The sequence below is a fragment of the Myotis davidii genome, unplaced genomic scaffold, assembly GCF_000327345.1.
Source record: "Myotis davidii unplaced genomic scaffold, ASM32734v1 scaffold595, whole genome shotgun sequence".
Taxonomy (NCBI): Eukaryota; Metazoa; Chordata; class Mammalia; order Chiroptera; family Vespertilionidae; genus Myotis; species Myotis davidii.
In genome coordinates this window covers 183,766-204,127 of record NW_006286790.1, presented here as the reverse complement: position 1 = coordinate 204,127, position 20,362 = coordinate 183,766, and the positions used below count along the sequence as shown (strand labels likewise).

At 38.3% G+C, this 20,362-nt stretch overlaps 1 protein-coding gene across 1 annotated transcript in view; it reads right to left on the bottom strand.

The window, feature by feature from the left end:
* Positions 1-20,362, bottom strand: part of ANKFN1 (ankyrin repeat and fibronectin type III domain containing 1) — a 220,662-nt gene that overhangs the window by 77,142 nt on the left and 123,158 nt on the right. The gene's annotated exons all lie outside the window — the stretch shown is intronic.

The following is a 20,362-nucleotide window of genomic DNA, read 5'->3' as shown; positions in this document are numbered from 1 at the left end:
GGCGGGGGGTGGGGGGGTGTCCCTCAGCCCGGCCTGCACCCTCTCCAATCTGGGACCTCTCAGGGGATATCCGACTGCTGGTTTAGGCCCGATCCCCACTGACAGTCGGATATCCCTCTCGCAACCTGGGACTGCTGGCTCCTAACTGCTCACCTGCCTGCTTGCCTGCTCACCCCCAACTGCCCCCCCAGCCCGCTCGCCCCCAACCACCTCTGCCCCACCACCATGGCTTTGTCCAGAAGGATGTCTGGTCTTCTGGAAGGATCTCCCGGTCTAATTAGCATACTACCCTTTTATTAGTATAGAAGTATAGATGCCCTTGGGCTTATTGATACCTATTGTATCTGTATGGTATAAATAGCATATAATGGTGTACTACTGAATATCTCTTCCCAATGTACTTAGTGACATCACGTTGGTAGCTTGAAATTGGCCATGGTGGGAATATTTACACCATAGAAATCAGCAAATACTATAAACCAGGGCTTGATTTTTCATTTTGTGGACTGTCTAGACCAGTTATCAGCAAACTACAGTTCCATGAGCCAAATTTGGCCTGAGATTTTGTATGGCCCAGGAGCTAAGAATGGTTTTGGTTTTTACATTTTTGAAGGACTGTAAAAAAAAGAGAAATACACACACACACAATGAAAAATATGTGACAGAGACTATATATAGCTCATGAAGCCTAATGTATTTACTCTCTGGCCCTTTATAGGAGAAATTTGCTGACCACTGGTCTAGACTTAAGAAAGTGATGGAGAAAATGTTGATAAAGCAGATTAAAGTTAAAAGTTTCTGTGGCTATTAAATAATGAGTAGCACAAAAAAATTGAAGAAAAATTTGTCTAGTGCTTAAAAACTATTATTTGATTCAACAAAGAATGTCATTGACAAATGAGTGAAGTTCCAACATAAGGTTTTGTTGTTTCATTTTTGTTTTGCATCCTTAAAGTAAATGAAAATACCAAGCAACATTTACATTGGAACTACACTCATTGTTACTTGCAGCAATAGGTTGACTATGGATTCAAGAGTTTGATAAAAATAAACATTTTGGGAGAATCAGTAGGCTACAAGGAATTTACAAAAAAAAGTATATATATTTTCTTATTATTTGTAAATTGTGTGCTGCATATCTTTTCTTTCAGTGAAATTTATAAAAGTGTATGTATATGTATGCATATATACATATAGACCCCCCCCCCCCACGCACACACACATAGAGCCAGTTGTTAGTTACCACTAGATAAATGCTTGATGACTGCTCAGATGGACTCTAAGGGTGGGTGTATCCTGACCAGCTGGGTATAATGTTTAAGGAGTGTAGATTTCTTGGGCATAATGTAGGTAGCATTCTGTTACCAGGACACAAGAATGAGGTATGTGCCACTCATTTAGGAGGCAGGAGTGGCACAGTGAAGGAATCTGAGCGCAGAATTTCAGTTACCAAACAAGCACTTAGTACAGGTGCTCAGGCTCCCAGCATAAGTCAGTTCTTTTTACCTAAGCCACACTGGCAGAGCACACAGCCTGCAAGGTGGGAATCTCAGACCAAAGTTCTTTCCCCATCACCATGCAGACTTTCAAGAAATAAGTCATCTTTCCAGCCTAATGCCTCAACTGTCTCTTCTTGTCAAAAACTTCCTGGGGGGGGGGGGGAAACACCCCCCAAAATATACCTACTCAGGTGAAAGGCTTAGTGTCCAACTCCAGGTCATTCTTTGATTTCCCAGAATAATTAAATCTGTCATTTTTTCTGGCATTGATGCTCTGTATTTTGTAGTATAATGATTCATGCACATGTATTTTCAACTCCACCTACACAATATATTACAAATTGGTCTCTTTTTAATTATTTAAAAGCACCATTACTCTCAACCCTTGTCCAAGCTGCCATTGTTTCACATTGGTATTCCTACAATAGCTTCAGAGCTACGCTAGTCTCTGTGACTCTGTTCATACCCACACAGGTCCACTGAAGCCAGAACAATCTCGTCAAAGCATCACAATACTTTCCTTCATGGAAACCTCATAAGTGCACTTGGAATAAAATCCACACTCCTTACCTTACTACAGTGTACAGAAGGGGCTGGCAAACTGAGACCTGTTGCCCAAATCTAGCCTACCTTCTGTTTTTGTACAGCCTCTGAGCTAAGAATGATTTTTACACCGAAGAAAGAAAGAAAATCAAAATATTTGGTGATGTCAACATTACATGAAATTCAAATTTCAGTGTCCACAAATAAACTTTATTGGAACACTACCTACTTATTCTTTACATATTATCTCAATGGCAGAACAGAATAGTTGTAACAGAGACCATATGGCCCAGAAAGCCTAAGATATTTATTATCTGACCCTTTATAGAAAGAGTTTGCAAATTCCTAGTCTATGAGGAGTCATGATCTGGCTCCTGCCTACTTCTTTGTAACCCCTGTCCTATTCAACACATTTTGCTTTATCTGCACTTTCTGTTTCTCTAACATAGCAAGTTATTTGTACCAAACTCATCCTTTTTAACAGTTATTCTATTACTTTAATTTTAGCATTTATTATCTATAATTATTTATTTATTAGTTTACTTGTTTAACCAAGAAAATGTAAGTTCCATGAGTTTATTTCCCCCCACCCCCCATCATATTCTCAGGGCCTAGAAAAGTATCTGCAATTGTAGACATTTAAAGAAAATCTGTGTTAATTGAGCATTTTGTCTTCCCTGTAATATTTATTGGGCACTGTGCTTTACTTCAAATTTTTTATTATTCATCCTCATAACAGTCCCATAGGGTAGATAGTATTTTTCTCATTTTTCAGATGAGGAAACTGAGACTCAAAACTTTATATAACTAACTCAAGGCCACACAGCTTATTAATGCAGAATATGGACTTGAACCCATGGGTGTTTTGTCAGCCTCCGGAGCACATGTGGGGATAAAGCGATAAATGGACTAGTAGCCATGTTGAGGTCTTTTGAGAGAGCTCCAGCTGTGAAAAGCTTGCAGAAAGTATTTTTAACATTTGAGTTGTACAGAGGGAACCTAAGGCCAGGCTCCTGGTTGGCACCTCTGTCCCTTTTCCCCTAGGACCAGGGTTGTCTCCAATACTGTGATTTCCTTGTTGTGGTTTCAAAAGGGAGAGAGGGCTGAGGATAGTGACCACTGAGCAGAACAGAGGATTGTACTGATGCTGGGGGCCTGGGAGTCTCATGAAGCTGTTCTGTATTTTGATGTTAGCGACATGGGCTCTGGTGGCCAAGATAAGTACTGATGTAAAACAACAAAAAAAAAAACCAGCAATGTGAACAGTCACAGAAGACTTGTGTAAACTGCTGGAGTATAATTTGAGCCTGGTTCATGTTCTGTAAATAACCTCACTGGTGCTGTCTTCCTCCTCTCCCTCCAAAAGCCTACTCCCAGGCCTGAATAAGACATATCTTTTTTTCCCCACCTGTTTCTCTCTCCTCTGGTTAAAGACACTTAAGCGGAGGTGAGAGATAGGATAGATGACCTGGGAACAAACCAACTTCAAAGCAAGAGTGGTTCCCCAGGATCCATCAGAATTTGTGAGAGAAAGGAAAGAGAGAAAGAGAGCAAGCAAACAAGCAGGAAGGAGACCACCTTGGGAGCAGCCAGCCACAGTCCTCTCTTTGTGCCTTCCCCAGGGGAATGTTCTGTTTGGGGTGTGTCCCTTCTGTATTTGCTTTCACATTCTACTGTAAATTACTCAACAAGAGTGCCTTATTGATCCTGAAAAATCCAATCTTTAGATTTTCCCATCAAGGGAAGAAGAAGCCTTCCAGAGATTCCCAGGGACACAAAGAGCCCTGTCTTCTCCCAGGCTCAGCTTCTGCTTCTGTGTGGGTGATCAGATTGGCTGATATGGAGGGCACAAACCTCAACACGTTCATGCAATATGTTCTTTGCCTGGGGTCCAGGAATCCCAAATGAACTTCTGGAGATCAGGAAAAACCCTTCATATTGTAAGCAACATACATGTATGCTTTTTGAGATCCCAATAAAAATTACACATCATCGTGTACAATGTATATCCTAGCTGGAGCTACTTGAAGGGTCTAATTACTTTCCTTAGGATAGTGCTGTAGTTGTCTGTATTTTGTTTGTTGCCTTTGGTATATACTTACATATGATGTCTCTATATTTGCAACATTTACAAAAGACATTTTAATCAGTAGCTTGGATCTAAAATGTATAATGTTGAGCATTTTTCAGCTCATCTGTTCAAACTAGCAGAATACCCCATGCCCTTTATCTTGGTCCGTGGGAACAACTGGCACATATTAGGTGTCAATAAAGATGTCTTAAGTGAATGAATGTAGCAATTCATTTAATAAAGAAGACTTTGTCAATTCACAGTTAAAAAGAAAGAATCTGGCGCGTGCGCGCGTGCACACACGCATGTATTTTAATTTTAAGAGTTTATTTGAACCAAACTGATGACATTTGCTGGGGAGCAAGATCTCGAATGCTCCCACCAGACTGCTGTTTTATAAATATTCTAGAAAGGTCACCCAGTGTGAGGGGGATGGGGGAAAGGAGCTCTTAAGATTTTGAAAAGTCTTTTATCTGTTCTAAGGTAACAAGGTAGAGCAAGAAAGTAATTGGCGATATTTAAACCTTGGGAGTAAGGTACTTGGTCCATAGACTGTAAGAAAAAGAATTACGTGGGTTCATTGGAGGGGAATACATATAATAGGTTCTCAATAAGTAAAGATAGTTGTATCTGTTGGTCCAGTATCCAACCCAAACTAGTTGCTGGTATATTTGGGATAAGAAATCAAATCCAACTTTAAATCTAGCACTGATTGGCTGATTGATTTATTAGACTTTTCACTTACATCTTGCCAGAGACCCCATGCTGTAAAGTGATGGGATGCAAATACGAATAAAGCCTAAGCCTAGCCCTCTAGACAAATAAGTCTTATGGAAGAGACAGACAAATCATTGCAAGGTTATAATGCAATATTAGTGCTGTGATGGAAGCAGGCTAAGTCTGGGGAGAAGGTGGTCAGTGATAGCGTTCTGGACAAGCTGGCTCTTGGCAGAGTCCTAAAGGATGTGTAGGTCTGCCATGTGGAGAGAGTGGCCAAAGGCATTCCAGACAGAGGTTGCTGCTTGTGCAAAGGGATTCCTGGTGTGGTCAGGGAACTGCAAGGGGCAAGAAGATTATGGGGACAGGAGAACAGGTGAGGTGAGATGGGAAAGTGCCTTTAATCACAGATGAAATTCAGTAGGGAAGCAGGAGTTCAGTGTCAAGCTAATAAGGGTCAACAGTTTGAAGTCATTTTGTTGCTGCTCAATGATCAGGCCATTAAGTGATCAGATTTGCATTTTAGAAAGATCAGTACCTTGGAGAAAAACTAGAGAGGGCAAGGCTGTAGTCAGGGAGACCAGAAAAATACTAGTGCCATGGCCCATGGGAGATAGGATACCAGATTAGGGTTGGCACTATCTTCACCCTTTGTGAGTAGGAGGAAATGGCCTGACTTCCTGTTACCCACCAAGAGACAGCTTTTCCTATTCATTGAGGCATTTGTGAGGCAAATTTTTATGTAAACCCAAATATTTGGCATCTCAAGCTCTCATAGGAACTGGTGAATACTGGAGTTCAACTACATTTTTTTTTTTTAACTAAGAGCTATTAGCAACACTGTATACTTAAAAATTTCCAAATCAAATATCGTGGTCATATCAAAAACCATGCTCTCTCTCCAGGTGTATGTAACTGGTCTCAGCTTTACTCCAAGTTCAATTGCAAACAGTAATGAAAACATTGACATCTCATTGCTCATTTAATATTTATGTAGCTGTCACCATCTCAGTTTTACACATGCAAAACCTCAGAGTTGGTTGGATTTGAGGTGAGCTAAAATCCCCTTTGACAGTAAGTTTTTTTGGGGATGCTTTCATCCTTAAGTAACTTTCAAAACAACACTCAGATAGTGGCAAGAGATCAAAGAAATGCTCTGTTAGCACAGGGGCTGCTGAAACTGTTATTTCCCCCACAAAAGTTCTCCCTTTATGGAGGAAAAGTAGATCAGCCTTATTAGGGATTAGAGCAAACCTCTATGCAAAAGCAGACCCAAGCCCAGTCAGATGTACATTTGTACTGTGGTCCCTCTGCAAGGGAATCCAGGAGAAAGAAATGGGGAAAGGAGTAAGTAATAAAGGAAGGCGTGACTGTGGCTGGTACTTGTCTACTTCTCATCATGGGAATAACATCTTACAGTTTTATAACATTTTTAGTTTGCAATACCTTCTTCCACATTTTCTTACTTGCTTTTCACAACAACCCTGTTATGCATTTTTCTTATTTTTAGAGGTGAGGTCACTGGCTCTGTAAGACTGAGTGTGCTGTCCAAGGCCACACACTGGGGATGAATGAGAGGGTCATATTTCAAACCCATGTCTGTCTGGGCTCAAAGTATAGTGCCTCTTTCCTTCATAGTTAAGTGACACTGCAGCTTGTACTAAAAGGCGAGGAAAACAGTAGCTGTAGACAAGGAATCATAGTTGTACACAGATTTATAAGTTTTGATTTTGAGAAAATCTGAGAGATGATCTTTCTGAATCTTCAATAGCCATCAGATAAAGGTATAGTTCCATGGACCAGCTCTGTCCCATAATGAAGGGTAAGGTGTTATGCCTTGTAACGCCAAGGGGCCCACCCCCTGGTATACCCACCAGTTCCCCTGCAGGGCCCTGGAAAAAAATGTAGTATCTAGATTTTAAAAGCTTGTGAGATTCATTCATTTAAATGTATAATTCTTACTGCTCAGGTTCTTCACCTTCAATGATAATGATTACTACATTTTATGAGGCTTCTGGTTTACTAGTAAAAACACCTTCATGTAGTTCCATTTCCATGTATGAACCAGTACTTTTTTGAGCATCTTTAATATTGGAAGGCACAGTGCTGGATGATGGGGATGTAAACATGAATAAGACATCTTTGCCCTAGACTCACAGACCAGCAGGCAGGTGAGCAAAGTGTTGTTGAAGTTCCAAAGGCCAACAAAATTAGGAGGGGTACAGGATAAGGAAAGGGTCTGATTTAGAAGATTGAGTAGGATTTTACAACAGAGCAGGACTTTCCAGGGAGAAAGACTGAGGGTTGAAAACACTGGGCATAATAAAGTAAAGATGGGATGCTTTCAATAGAGGAAGCAGGATGTGGAGTCTGATTTGTGAAAGTTCTTGAATGCAATGCTAAAGGGTTTTATCTTGTGGGAGCCAGTGAAGGTTTATGAACAGAATAACATGATCAGTTCATGTTTTAATTTGATGACCAGCGTTGGTATAAGGAGGATCATGGGAGACATTTAAATCTCACTAACTGTGCTAGGTTAGTTCTTACTCTTATATTTCTGGGAAGGGTGCTGAGTCCTAGAGTGTTTAATGACTTCCCAACAGCTAGTAGGTGCAGGTATCATAATTCAGCTGTATATTTTCTGACTTCAACCACCTGGTTTGGTGACACATGGTGCAAAACCTTTGTTTTCTGTAGATCCTATGACATAATATTTGGGGTGGTCTGCCTAGCTCATTCACCACCAACATTGTGCACAGACAATTTAGATTTCCCATGAAGGTCTGGCATATCTGAAAACAGTGACTTTTCTACACTTTCTTTCTTCCTTTTCTTTTTCTTTTTTTAAATCTTATTTTAACCCAGTCACCAAGATAAATCTCCTGAGAGTAATAGCTGGATGGTATTGACAAATACTTGAATCACATCATCTGACTGCTAACAGCAGACCCCAGGGAGCTCTGCTGCATGGACCCACTGTTGCTTTAACTCTCCTAGAACAAGGCCAGGACTCTGGGAACCTGGGCAACTCCAGTTCTAGATCTGGAACGTGGTCTCTTTCATTGCAGAAAACCTAGAGGATTCTCCTTGAAGTTCATCTGTCATTGAGCTCCAGCAGTGAATGAAAGCAAAAGCTAGAGTCCAGGCAGAAGCTGTCCTCTTTACGGAATAGGCTTCTATTTTTGATAGAAACTAAAAAACCTACTAGAGTTGGGTCATGACTGAAATTGAGCATTTCCAGCCTCTTAATGGTCACCACTCAGTAATTTTTAAAAAAATTTTTTGAAAGGGAAGGTCTCAAATCAATGTGTTCATCGTGCTCATTGTTTATAAATATCCTTACTATTCTTTATTTCTTTGAGCGTCAAAATAGAAAAGTAATGAACATCTCAGTCTTCAGGGTTTTGATTTTTAAAAAGCATGTACAAACAATACTGATAAGTTAACTAAAAATTTTAGTAGCATACAAAGAGAAGAAATATTTGAAAATGTGTGTGTATATGGAAGTAAGGAGGTGTGGCTAAATGCTCTCTGGGACTGGAGAATGAAAAAGTAAAAGTTTATTTTAGTTTTTACTGTGACAAAGAATATGGCCTAAAACTGCGAAGTCCAATAATTCTGCTGAAAACAAATTTGCAAATAAAAAACCTAGGAGACCCAATAAACCATTTAATTGTTACAAATATAAATACCATATATTAGCAAGATGTAGTCTCATTATGCTACAAAGAAATTTACTTTTAAAATTTGGCCATAAATTATCTGACTAGTATTACGAGACTAAAGATTTTTAATGGTATGTGAACTTGTATACAAAGGTTTCATTTATCAGAAGACATTGGAAATACCTGAATTTTCTAATTGCACCCAGTATTTCATCCATTCAAAGGGATAAAATTCAGGTTTAAAAGTAGCAGATCTGATATCTTTCTTTTAAAAAAAGCGACATCACATATGGAAAATACATGAACACTACAAAAGGTTATTTCCCCTTAGCTTGCTTCCCAGAGGCAACTGCTGATACCAGTTTTTGAATCTTCTTCTAGATATTTTCCATTGAGATAAAAACAGAGAATATACTCTGACAAACCAGGCTGACATTGTTTCCTCATGAGGAAGATATGCGAGGTACCTGACTAATTAGGTTGTTAAATGACATAATGGCATGAAAAATACTTTACAAACTTTAGAAGGATCAGCAAATACTAACTGATCACAGAGTCCTTAGCCTAGAATTCATGGACTTCTATGAAATCTAAGGCTTGGCTTCAGAGTGTCTATAAAAGTCCTGCAGTTGTAGATAATATATGCTGGGTAGGTGGATAAATGCATTTTTTTTGGTTTGTTTTGTTATGTATTTTTCCTGGGCAGGCAGAGCCATTGTGGCCATGAGCTATTCAAAGGGAGAACGATACCAAAGTGGTTTAGAACCAATGTTCAGAATTCCATTTTCTTGGGGTTGTACCTTATTCATTGAATGTGCACCACATGAATAAGTGGAGGAAGATTGTGAAGCAGTTAAGAGTTATTTGTGGGACTTTCTAACTCCTGTTATCTGTCTCTCTCTCCTGCTCTGGCCTTCACCCAGAACAGGGTCTACATGTTCCTCACTGAGTTACCCCATTCCTCTGAATACTAGTAAGCCTACCTTTTTACACCAATTTGCCAAGTTTCCAAATTATCTCCCTGCCTTCTTTTATTATCAAAACACTGAACCCAGCTATCACAGAGGAAAGTTAAACTTCTAATTAAAAACTAAAGACATATCTTATGGTAAATGATGTCCAAGTATGAATGATGGCTGATTGCATAATGACACGCCCTAAGACTGTCTATATACTAATAAAAGGGTAACATGCTAATTAGACTGGGTCGACTGGACATCTTTTGGTTGTCCAGTCCTCCTTTCGGACAAAGCCACGGTGGCGGGGGCCAAGGCAGAGGCAGTTAGGGGTGATCAGGCTGGTAGGGGAGGGCAGTTAGGGGCATTCAGGCTGGCAGGCAGAGGCAATTAGGGGTGATCAGGCAGGCAGGCAGTTGAGTGGTTAGGAGCCAGCAGTCCTGGATTGCAAGAGGGATGTCCAACTGGCATCCCACAGGGCTCGGGCCTAAACTGGCAGTCGGACATCCCCTGAGGGGTCCCAGATTGGAGAGGGTGTAGGCCGGGCTGAGGGACATCCCCCCCCCCCATGCACAGATTTTGTGCACTGGACCTCTAGTTTATTTATATTTATGTATTTAATTTAGTTGTTTTTCCCCCTAAGGCATTTTAATTTAAGAAGTCAGAAGATGCCACATTGGATATTATTTTCTACTATAGTGTTCCCAAGCTTGTTTCCTTTACTGCAAACATTATCTATAATAATAAAAGCATAATATGCTAATTAGACTGGACATCCTTCCGGACGAAGCTGGGGCTGCGAGGGAAGCCTGGGTCCCAGGGGCCTGCCGGTGGCCTGAGGGAAGCCCTAGTCCCAGGTGCCTGCTGGAGGCTGGAGGGAAGCCTGGGTCCTGGGTGCCTGCCGGTGGCTGGAGGGAAGCCAGTGGCAGCAGCCGGGGGAAGGAAGGCCTACTCTTGCATGAATTTCGTGCATCGGACCTCTAGTAGGTGATAAATTCCAATATATGATGCACATTGATGAATCCAGGGTCATGCACAATTACCTGAACCCTAGGTATAATTTCACTTATTTTGTACTCAAAATTTATCAAAATACAAGTGAGAGAAATTAATAGTAGTATATGGATGACATTGAGCTCCCCTTAACATTAAAAAAAAAGGAATTTTCTGACAACTTCACTGCTCCAACTTCAGTATCATAATCATTATTTAGACTTTGCTGCATACCTGGTAGCAGATCATCACAACAAGAAGATGAGACTACTTAAAGAGGAGAGGCTAAATTTTAATTCTTTGAATGGGAGCTGGAGCTGCTTTAGGATAGTACTCTTCAAATTATAGTGTATTTATTCATTCCCTAATTCATTTTTCATCCATCCATTAATCCAGCCAAATATTTATTTGTCCAGCCTAGGTATTGGGAGAAGGTGGTGGAATGGCCTGTCATACAGAGGGAACAACATGTACATGGGCATGAAGGCATTAAATTATATGATAAGTCCAAAGTATGAGATTATTTGATAAGTCCAAGGTTTTAGCCCTAGAATGCAAGGTAGCAATTGGTGATAGATCAAGCTGGAAGGGTATGTTGGGGCCAGTATGTGAAAGATTCTCTGCATGATAAGGCATATGGAACCTTGTAGTCATTACCACATAAATCTGGTTATGCCTAAAGGGAATCCACATAAAGAGTAAACTCAGACTCTTGAATTTATGTGTCTTAAAATCATGACCAGAGTCCTGGAGAAGGAGGGACAATGGGCCACTCCCACGCTCTCATTGGTTCCCATGATCCATCTCAGTTAGAAATGCAGGGATCTGAGACTGAGGTGTGAACCTCTGATGTCATCAGAAGTAGCAAGGGTCTAAATGCCCTCAGCATGTTAGTACTCTAATCCCAGGGAGATCAGAATTGAACAAGCTTCTCTTGTTGAGAATTCTTAACTTCTGCAAACTCAAGAAATCTCACCTCAGTTCTACAAATTGCTCAGATTATGGGCTAGGTGCATTAACCCCTGAGGTTCCTAGCCTAGGCTTTAGGTCTCTGTGGTTTCTAGTGATTTTTTTCTTGGAAAGTAGTGTGCTTTTGTGGAGATAATAGTGAATTGGGAGCAGGCATATGTGTCTTTATCTTGGCTCTGTCAAATAGTTTTGTGACATTGAGCAAGTTCCTTCACCTGTTTTGGTCTTGGTTTCCTGAGTTTTAAAAGAATAGGTTGAACCAGATGATCTTTGCTTTTCTTTGGTTGTTAACTTACAGAATCCTGGGGTTTTCTTTGATTAATTATACATATTTTGTTGCAGGCACATCCCCAGTAGGGGGTGTGCAGGAGGCAGCCAATCGATGCTTCTCTCTCATCGATGTTTCTAACCCTCTATCCCTCTCCCTCCCTCTCTGTAAAAAATCAATAAAATATATTAAAAAAAATAAATGCAGTGTTTAGTAAAATACATTTTATTTTCAAAATTGGGCTATTGGCTGTTAAAATGTGTATAATTTTTTTTTGTATTTAAAAAAATATAATTTCTTAAAAAGGTTTAACCTTTTTATTTTTTATTTCACCCTTTTTTAGTACCCTTTTTTACTCTTAACATTTTTAAAACAAAGGGCCATTTCTTAAGACCATTTTAAAAATCCCAATTTCTTTGTTAATTTTCACTGGGTTTTGATTTTCCAGAATTAGATTAGACAATATGAACAAAAGATCCAGAAGGCCAAATCTTTATCCTTTGATCTCAAAGTACATCAAACCAACACAAACACATTCTTTAGCTTTGTTAATTCATTACCAAATAACAAGAATTTACCACCTCAGTGTGAAATAAATCTGACTTTAAACATGAAAGAATAAAATGATCAGAAAAGGAAGGCAGCTATCATTTAAAATGATACTTCTAGAAACCATTTAGTAATGATCAACTAAATGGAAATTGTGGGGAAGTTATGGCAAACTATTTCTGTTGGATAGTTACAACTATCCAATTGAAAACCACATAAACATAATTTACAAGAAATTGGATTCCCTCCCTCTGACTAACAAAGCAAACAGAATACAGGGTTATATTTTGATTCATTGAAATAGCCATGTAGGAAAGATAAAGCCTCTAGGAAGTGCATGGCTGAAACTATCTTAAACCCTACTCCTTGGAGAAAGAAAATAACATGGGCTTGGGAGAATTCTAGTAGGTTCTTAGTTATAGCAAGATGTCTCAGGACAAAGGAAAAGGAAAGTCTTTTGTTTGGGGCTTCAATTCTCAAAACTGGCCCAGCTTTTCCCATGCTTAATGGTTATTATACTCTCAGTTATTTTAAATTATGTATTATTGAAGTAACCGTGGATCCATTATTATGATTCTGAAAACAGCAGAGACTTTGTCTTCTTATTTTAGGAAGCAACTGAGGTCTGAGGGGTTAAGTACTTGCTCAAGGTCAGGCAGCTGATAAGTAGAAGAACTGGGAACAAATTGAAATGAATGAGGAAGGGAATTGTGATTGCTTGTGTTTAAAAAATAGTACCTCTTCTTCCTTTATTAAATTCATGTTTTAGAAGAAAATTAGACATAATAAGAGTATTAAGGTTATCATTCAGTGATTTGGAGATAACTTGGCTTAATGAAGAAGAGCAAAGGTCATAAAGGCTATTAGAGTCTCATTTAAAGAGCTGCTGCTAAACTTCTGTAGGCTCTCCTCATCATGGATCAGGTTTTTTTCAGATGGCACTAGGAACAGGCTTTTAAGTAAATGAGACTTTAAAATAAATTCTTCTTCCCATGGGCACCTCTAAAATTATAGGCATTCCCTAAATAATTTTATAATCATTATGTATGGAAATCATTCCATTCACAGGCTTTTTATTTGAAGAAAAAATTTATTTTTAAAATGAGAAACACATTAACAGAGACAAAAATAAAATGAAAAATTTGCTAGTAATCAGTGGTCCCAACACATTTAATAGGTTTACATTTCATATTCTCTCTTCCACATTTAAGTCCATGATCTACTTTGCATGAATTTTTTGTACAAGGTTTGAAACTTAGGGTAAAGGTCCTTTTTTTTTTTTTTTTTGCCTCTGGATATCCAATTGCTCCTGCACCATTTGTTGAAGAGTTTATCTGTCCTCAGTTGAATTGCTTTTGCATCTTTTTCCAAAATCAGTTGGCATATTTGTGTTACTCTAATTCTGGGACTTCTTCTGTTCCACTCATCTGTAATATCTAACTTTTCACCAATACTACGCAATCTTTATTACAGTAGCTGTAGAGTAAGTCTTAAAATTGGGTAGACTAATTCCCCCCACTTTATTCTGCTTTTTTAGAATTATTGTAGCTATTTTAGTTTCTTTGCCTTTCAATATAAATTTTAAAAAGCCTGCCTATATCTACAAAAAATCTTGCTTGAACTTTGATAGGTAATTTTGCTGGGCATAGGATTCCAGGTTGGGTTGACAATTATTTTCTTTTAGCACTTGGAAAATATTGTTCCACTTCTGTCTGCACGCCAGATTTTCTGATGAGAAATGCACTATCATTTGAATTGTTTTTCTCCTGTAGGTCAGATGTTTTTTTCTTGTTGCATTAAAAGATTTTTTTCCTTTAGTTTTCAGCAATTTGACTATGTTGTGTTTTGGTGTGGGTTTCTTTTGTTTGATCATGTTAGTGGTTTGCTCAGCTATTTGAATCTGTAGGTTTATGTCTTTTGTGAATATCGGGAAGTTTTCAGTCATTATTTTTTTAGTTACTTTTTCAGCACTGCCCTCTTTCTCCTCTCTTTTGGGTACTCTAATGACATGAATATTAGATCTTTTGTTATCATCTCACTGGTCCCTGAGGCTCTATTTATTTTCTTAGTCTATGTTCTCTCTGTTTTTCAAATTGGGTAATTTCTATTGTTCTATCTTTGAGTTCACTTTTTTTTTTCTTCCATCCCTTCATTTTGCTCTTAAACACTTCCACTGAGCTTTGTATTTTGGTTATTGCATTTTTTAGTTGTACAGTTTGCATTTAGTTTTTCTTTATACTTCTGTTTCTTTGCTGAGGTGTTCTATTATTTTGCTTAGGTTTTTCATTTTTTCATTTGTTCCAAGCAGGTTTGTAATTGCCTGTTGGAACATTTTTATCACAGCTGCTATAAACTTTTTGTTGGAAAGTTCTAACATCTCTGTTATCCTAATGTTGACATCTATTGTTTGTCTTCTTTCATTCAGTTTGGAGTCCTCCTGGTTTTAAATGGAAAGCTGGACATTTTCATATTATTTTATGAGACTTGGGATATTTTTTAAACCTTCTGTGTGAGCTGGCTTTCTCCGACACCACTCCAGTGTTTTCAGTTGCATTTAGCAGGGGGAATAGGAAAAAGTATGTCTACTCCATCTTCCTATAAATTTAAGTTGTCTTTTGGTGAGATTTTAAGATTATTTAAGTCTCATAGGATGGAGAAACAAATTATAAGATGCAGATTTAAAAAACAATTCTTAAGAACATTTACCTTTTTGTATTTTTAAGCAAGATGATCTTATGACATCCTCCTATCTCCCTCTTAGTCAATTTTTAAAAAAATATATTTTTATTGATTTCAGAGAGGAAGGGAGAGGGAGATAGAAACACCCATGATGAGAGGGAATCACGGATCGGCTGCCTCCTGCACGCCCCCTACTGGGGATCGAGCCACAACCAGGGCATGTGCCCTGACGGGGAATTGAACCATGACCTCCTCGTTCATAGGTCGATGCTCAACCACTGAGCCATGCTGGCTGGGCCCTATTAGTCATTTTTTATTCCTATAGTGAAACCCAGTCTGAAGAGGGAGGAGAAGCTTTTGTTTTTGTGTCAATTTAACCATTTCCACAGAATCAGCTACACTGACTTTTCAGGAGCTGGTTTACCTCTGTAACCAAGAAGGATACTAATACTATAGGCTGCATCATAGTTTAGTTCTGTTTTTTTTTACCTGGCATAAGTGTTTGTGAAATACATAACAGAAATGAAAGCTCTCACTAATCCTATAATCTAACCTTAATACCTGTGATCTCTTCTTCTGTTTCTTTTTTACAAAATCTGAGTTGAATGTAGTTTTTGAAAATAAAGAATCTGATTGGTCTTTTTCTCCACCACAAAGATAATACAAGAGAATGTCCCTGCTGGGTCCACATAAAAGCTCCCATCATTTTCACAATTATCTTCATCCTAATCCACTAGCAATTTATACCTCTGTTAATTCAAAATAGGAATCCAGGTTTAACTATAATGTCTCAGAGAAAACAAATGGAGGAAATTTGGTTGACAAAAATACATAGGAAGATAAAACTCCTTTAACATCTATGATAATTTTCATAAAGAGACCCAGAATATTATGATGGGCCAACTAATTGACCAATATAAGGAACTTAAATGTGTAGCTATTTATGCTTACTAAAATAATCTTCTAGAAGGTTCATATTATAATTAAAGAGAAAAGCATTGAAGAAAGCATCTAGACATTTTGTTGAAATCTGGCTTTGAGATTATTCCAGTCTAACTTATTTCTGATATAGACTTATGGAGCTAAAATGATCTATAGTAAATATAGCTTAAAATCTTTGTAAAATTGTTCTAAATTACTTTCCATCTTGCTTTTAGTCCTCTGATACTTCAGCAGTTCTGAGCTGGGAGTGATTGGATTTCCTTAATTCAAGCTTATGTTTTAGAAGCCATAACCAAATCCAAAGAACCTATTGATCATAAGTGAGCTCTGACCCACTACTGTAGAATAATAAAAGCCTGAATATGTTTTAACATAAGTGGAGGTCTAATATGATGTCCTGAGTATGCGCTTTGAAGGAATATGTAACCTGGCTTTGTCACTTACTAGCTGTATAACTTGGGCAACTTTTTAATTTCCATTCTCTAAAAAATGAAGAGAAGAATAGATCCTATCTTGTAAGATTGTAGAAAGAATTAAATGAGATTAAAACGCACAAAACATTTAGCTTGGCACATACTGAGAGCTCAGAAATACTTGCTACCATTGCTGCTACCGCTAATACATAGTACATTTGTCTCAGAAACCAATATAAGGGATACTACTTTGTTCAAAATACCTTGTTTGGCAGACTGTTTTTATAAGACACAAATTTTCTTTAATGGAATAATCAAACCCTTTCCAGATTTCATGCCCATGTCCAGGTTTGAAGGCAGATACTATGAGAAACCTTTAGCCCATCAAATGTTTATTTTTAGAACCCTTGAGCTATGGAATGATTCACCTTTTCTCCCTTTTTTTTTCTTGCCATATTTATTTGGTTCCATGCCAGAAACTCTTGGGGGTAATTCAAATTAGCATCCATTCCAGATCAATCTAGAAAAGGTTGGTTATTTATTGTCAGGCAGATACATGAACCTTGGCAGTTTCAGAAACCAGAACTAAAGTGATATTATAAAGTTCCAGTTAAATCAACACAGTGATGTGCTAGTCTTATGATGACTTTCATGAAATTACCTCTGAAATGCTAAGTATTTTCCCACTCAGAACCTCATTTTAACTCTATAACTTACACCAAAGATCACACTGTAGCTGCTCTTAGCCTTATAAGTCTTACAAAAGCCGTTGGCCAAAAGCAATAAAATTTGACCTGACCTAATCCTAGAGTTGCAATGGATAATGTGTGTATTTTTCGTTCAATAATTTAATGTGCAAATTAACTGCATGTGTCAAATATTCCCCATCTCAACGAGAGAGCTTTTATGGTTCTAGTGTTACACAAAAATTAAATATGTAAACACTCTTGTCATTTAAGACTCTTCAGTTTGCTGATAGCTTAAATAAGCACCACAAAAGGCTCCTTTAGAGAAATGTGTTATTTCATATAGTATGGGAGTCTGCCCCATGAAATTCACCCTCTATAGTCACAGAAATGATAGCAACAGATACTTTTTTCTTTCTCACTGAAAGATTTGAAATAATTTGCCCACTTTAGCTTATTGTATTATTCTCTCCTGTCAATACAGGGAAAACAGTGGAAATGTACCGAAAATTTTTGTTCTTCTTTCAGATGTACTCTTCTTAGGCATTTTCTGCTCCTGGGCATGGGATGAAAAGTGTCTCTCTACATGTCCTTACTTCTTCTGCTATTCCTTCATAATAGTCTTCTGTCTGATATGCCTCCTTCCATTGTGTTTTCTTCTCTTGACTCATTCTATTTCCTCTGTATTCCATGAACTTTACTTTTCCTTTTGATCCTTTTATTAAATTTAATGTTTTGAATAGATCCACATGGTTCATAAACCAAGAGGTAATAAAAACGAGACTGCTATAAGTCTCCCTCAATTCCTTGTCTGCCACCTTCCCAGTTCCTAGCTTTGCTCTCTAACCACAGGTACCCACTGTTCTTAGTGTCTTATGTATCTGTCCAGGATTTCTTTACTAGACTCAAGCAAATATATAGATCCCCCATTTTGCACAAAAGGTAGCATATTATATGTACTCTTTCAAACTTTTTTGAAAATGTAATTTATCTTGGCGATTGCTCTATATGAGATTTCACATTCTTATTGCTGCTGTGTATAGATGTGTGTGAACAATTTATTTAACTAGTTCGCCACTAATAAATATTCTACTCTTACCAACTGCATGTGATGCACTTTACTCTTAAAAACCATGCTGATATGAATAGTCTTGTGTATATTTTATTTTATACAGCTGTAAGTATATCTGTACGGTAAATATCCATCATAAAGATTGTCAGGTTATTTGCATTTGTAATTTTTTACTAAAATATGTTATTGATTTCGGAGAGAGGAAAGGAGATAGGAATAGAAACATCATTGATGAGAGAGAATCATTGATTGGCTGCCTCCTGCACACCCCCTACTGGGGGTTGAGCCCACAACCTGGGCCATGTGCCCTGACTGGGAATTGAACTGTGATCTCCTGGTTCATGGGTCAACACTGAACCATTGAGTCACACCAGCTGGGCCGCATTTTTAGTTTTGATACATATTGCCAAACTGCCCTCCTAATGGTCATAAAAATTTATTCTTCTGTCAGCATTACATGAGAGGGACTGTTTCCTAGAGACTAATCTCTTGAGTGTATGTTAAAACTTGGGTTTTCACCATTTTGAAAGGTGAAAAGTGATATCTCAGGTTAGTTTTAAATTGTATTTGCTTATAATGAGAGAAGTTGAACTTCTTTTATATGCTGTGTTTCTTTCTCTATGAATAATCATTTCCTCACTTTTCTTATAGATTTCAAAAGCTATTATATATTAGAAAGAGAAACCTATGACTATTGTATGAAATTTATATCTTCTAAATTGCTTATACAGTTGTTTTTACTGAAGATATATATATATTTTAAATGAGGCTGAATTCTAGGTAATTTTTAGAAAATAGTTCATCTTATTTAATCCTTGAATGGTTCATTAATTACTGTACTGAAGGGTGGGATGAACTTCCCAAAACCGTGTGCACAGTTTTAGAATTTAAAGTACTTTGTAGAATACCCTAAATCCTTCATCAATGGGCAGCTTTTCTTTGGCAAGTGAACAGCTTGATCTAAGTTGTCCTGATGAATTGTTGGTATTCATCAGTGTGTCCTGGCACACACTTCATTAGAAGTGGAAGTGGTTGATTAGGAGAGATGCAGTCTCATCCATTTATTTAGATTTGGTTCATGTGTAGTAGCCCTTCAGTGTGCACTGTGTTCATTGTTCATGGCTGTGTTCCCATTGAACATGTAGGGCAAGGAATGATGAATCTTCAACCTCTTTAGATGCCATTTCTCATTAAACTTAGAGCTCCCTGACCCAGTATACTTCCCCCACTTTTCTTAATTTAATTTTTCTTTTTTGGGGGGGTGGAGTGATAGAATTGGAGAATTTTAATATTACTTCCCATGTCCACATTTATCTGTTTACAACTTTGTGACTTGAAATGATAGAAAAACCAAGACTGATTTTAAAATGGGAAGAAAATCTAGAACTGTCATTTGAAGAAATACTGTAAAATGCAGGAAAACTCTTAAATACTGAGATGTTCATGGCAGCAGCTTTTATAATAGTAAAAAATTAAAAGCAACTTGAATAGCCAATAATCAAGAAAGAGTAAAATGCATATAATATATTCCATGTAATATTATGTATGGATTGAAACTGCTTCAAAGTAAAAGTCAAAACATGGGGTTGTAAAGTGGAAAAGAAGGTAGTACAGCATACTCATTAAGAATAGAGGATCTGGGATCAATAACTGGTTGTCATGCCCATAGTAAGTTCCTCTTTTGCCTTAGAGTCCTCATTCATGATAAGAGGATAACAATCTACCTATTCCATGGGGCAGCTTGAGATTTTGAAGAAACAGTAATTGTATTGCCTTGACCCAGTGCCTGGAATGGTATGGCCTTGATAAGTGTTAGCCATTGTTACTAAATACTAGAGGCCTGGTGAATGGATCTGTGCACCAGGGGGGTCCTATGGTCTGGCCTGCTTGGATCAGGCTGAAACTGGCTGTCCGACATCCCTCAAGGGGTCCCAGATTGCAAGAGGGTGCAGGCTAGGCCGAGGGACCCCACCAGTACATGAATCCATGCAGTGGGCCTCCAACATCCCCCTAGGGGTCCTAGATTGAAAGAGGGCACAGACCAGGCCAAGGGACCCCACCGATGCATGAATTTGTGCACCGGGCCTCCAACATCCCCTGATGGGTCCAAGGTGCAGGTGAAGCAGAATCGGGGCCAACAGTGCCCCAGCAGCAACCTAATCCACAGCTGATTCTGTGAAGGATTGGGCTCTCTCCTCTACTGGTTGGAGCATCTGCACCCTGGTAGTCATTGTGCGTCATAGCTACTGGGTGAATGGTTGAATAGTTGGATGGTCGCTTAGGCCTTTATATATATACTAGAGGCCCGGTGCACAAAAATTTGTGCACTCGGGGAGTTGC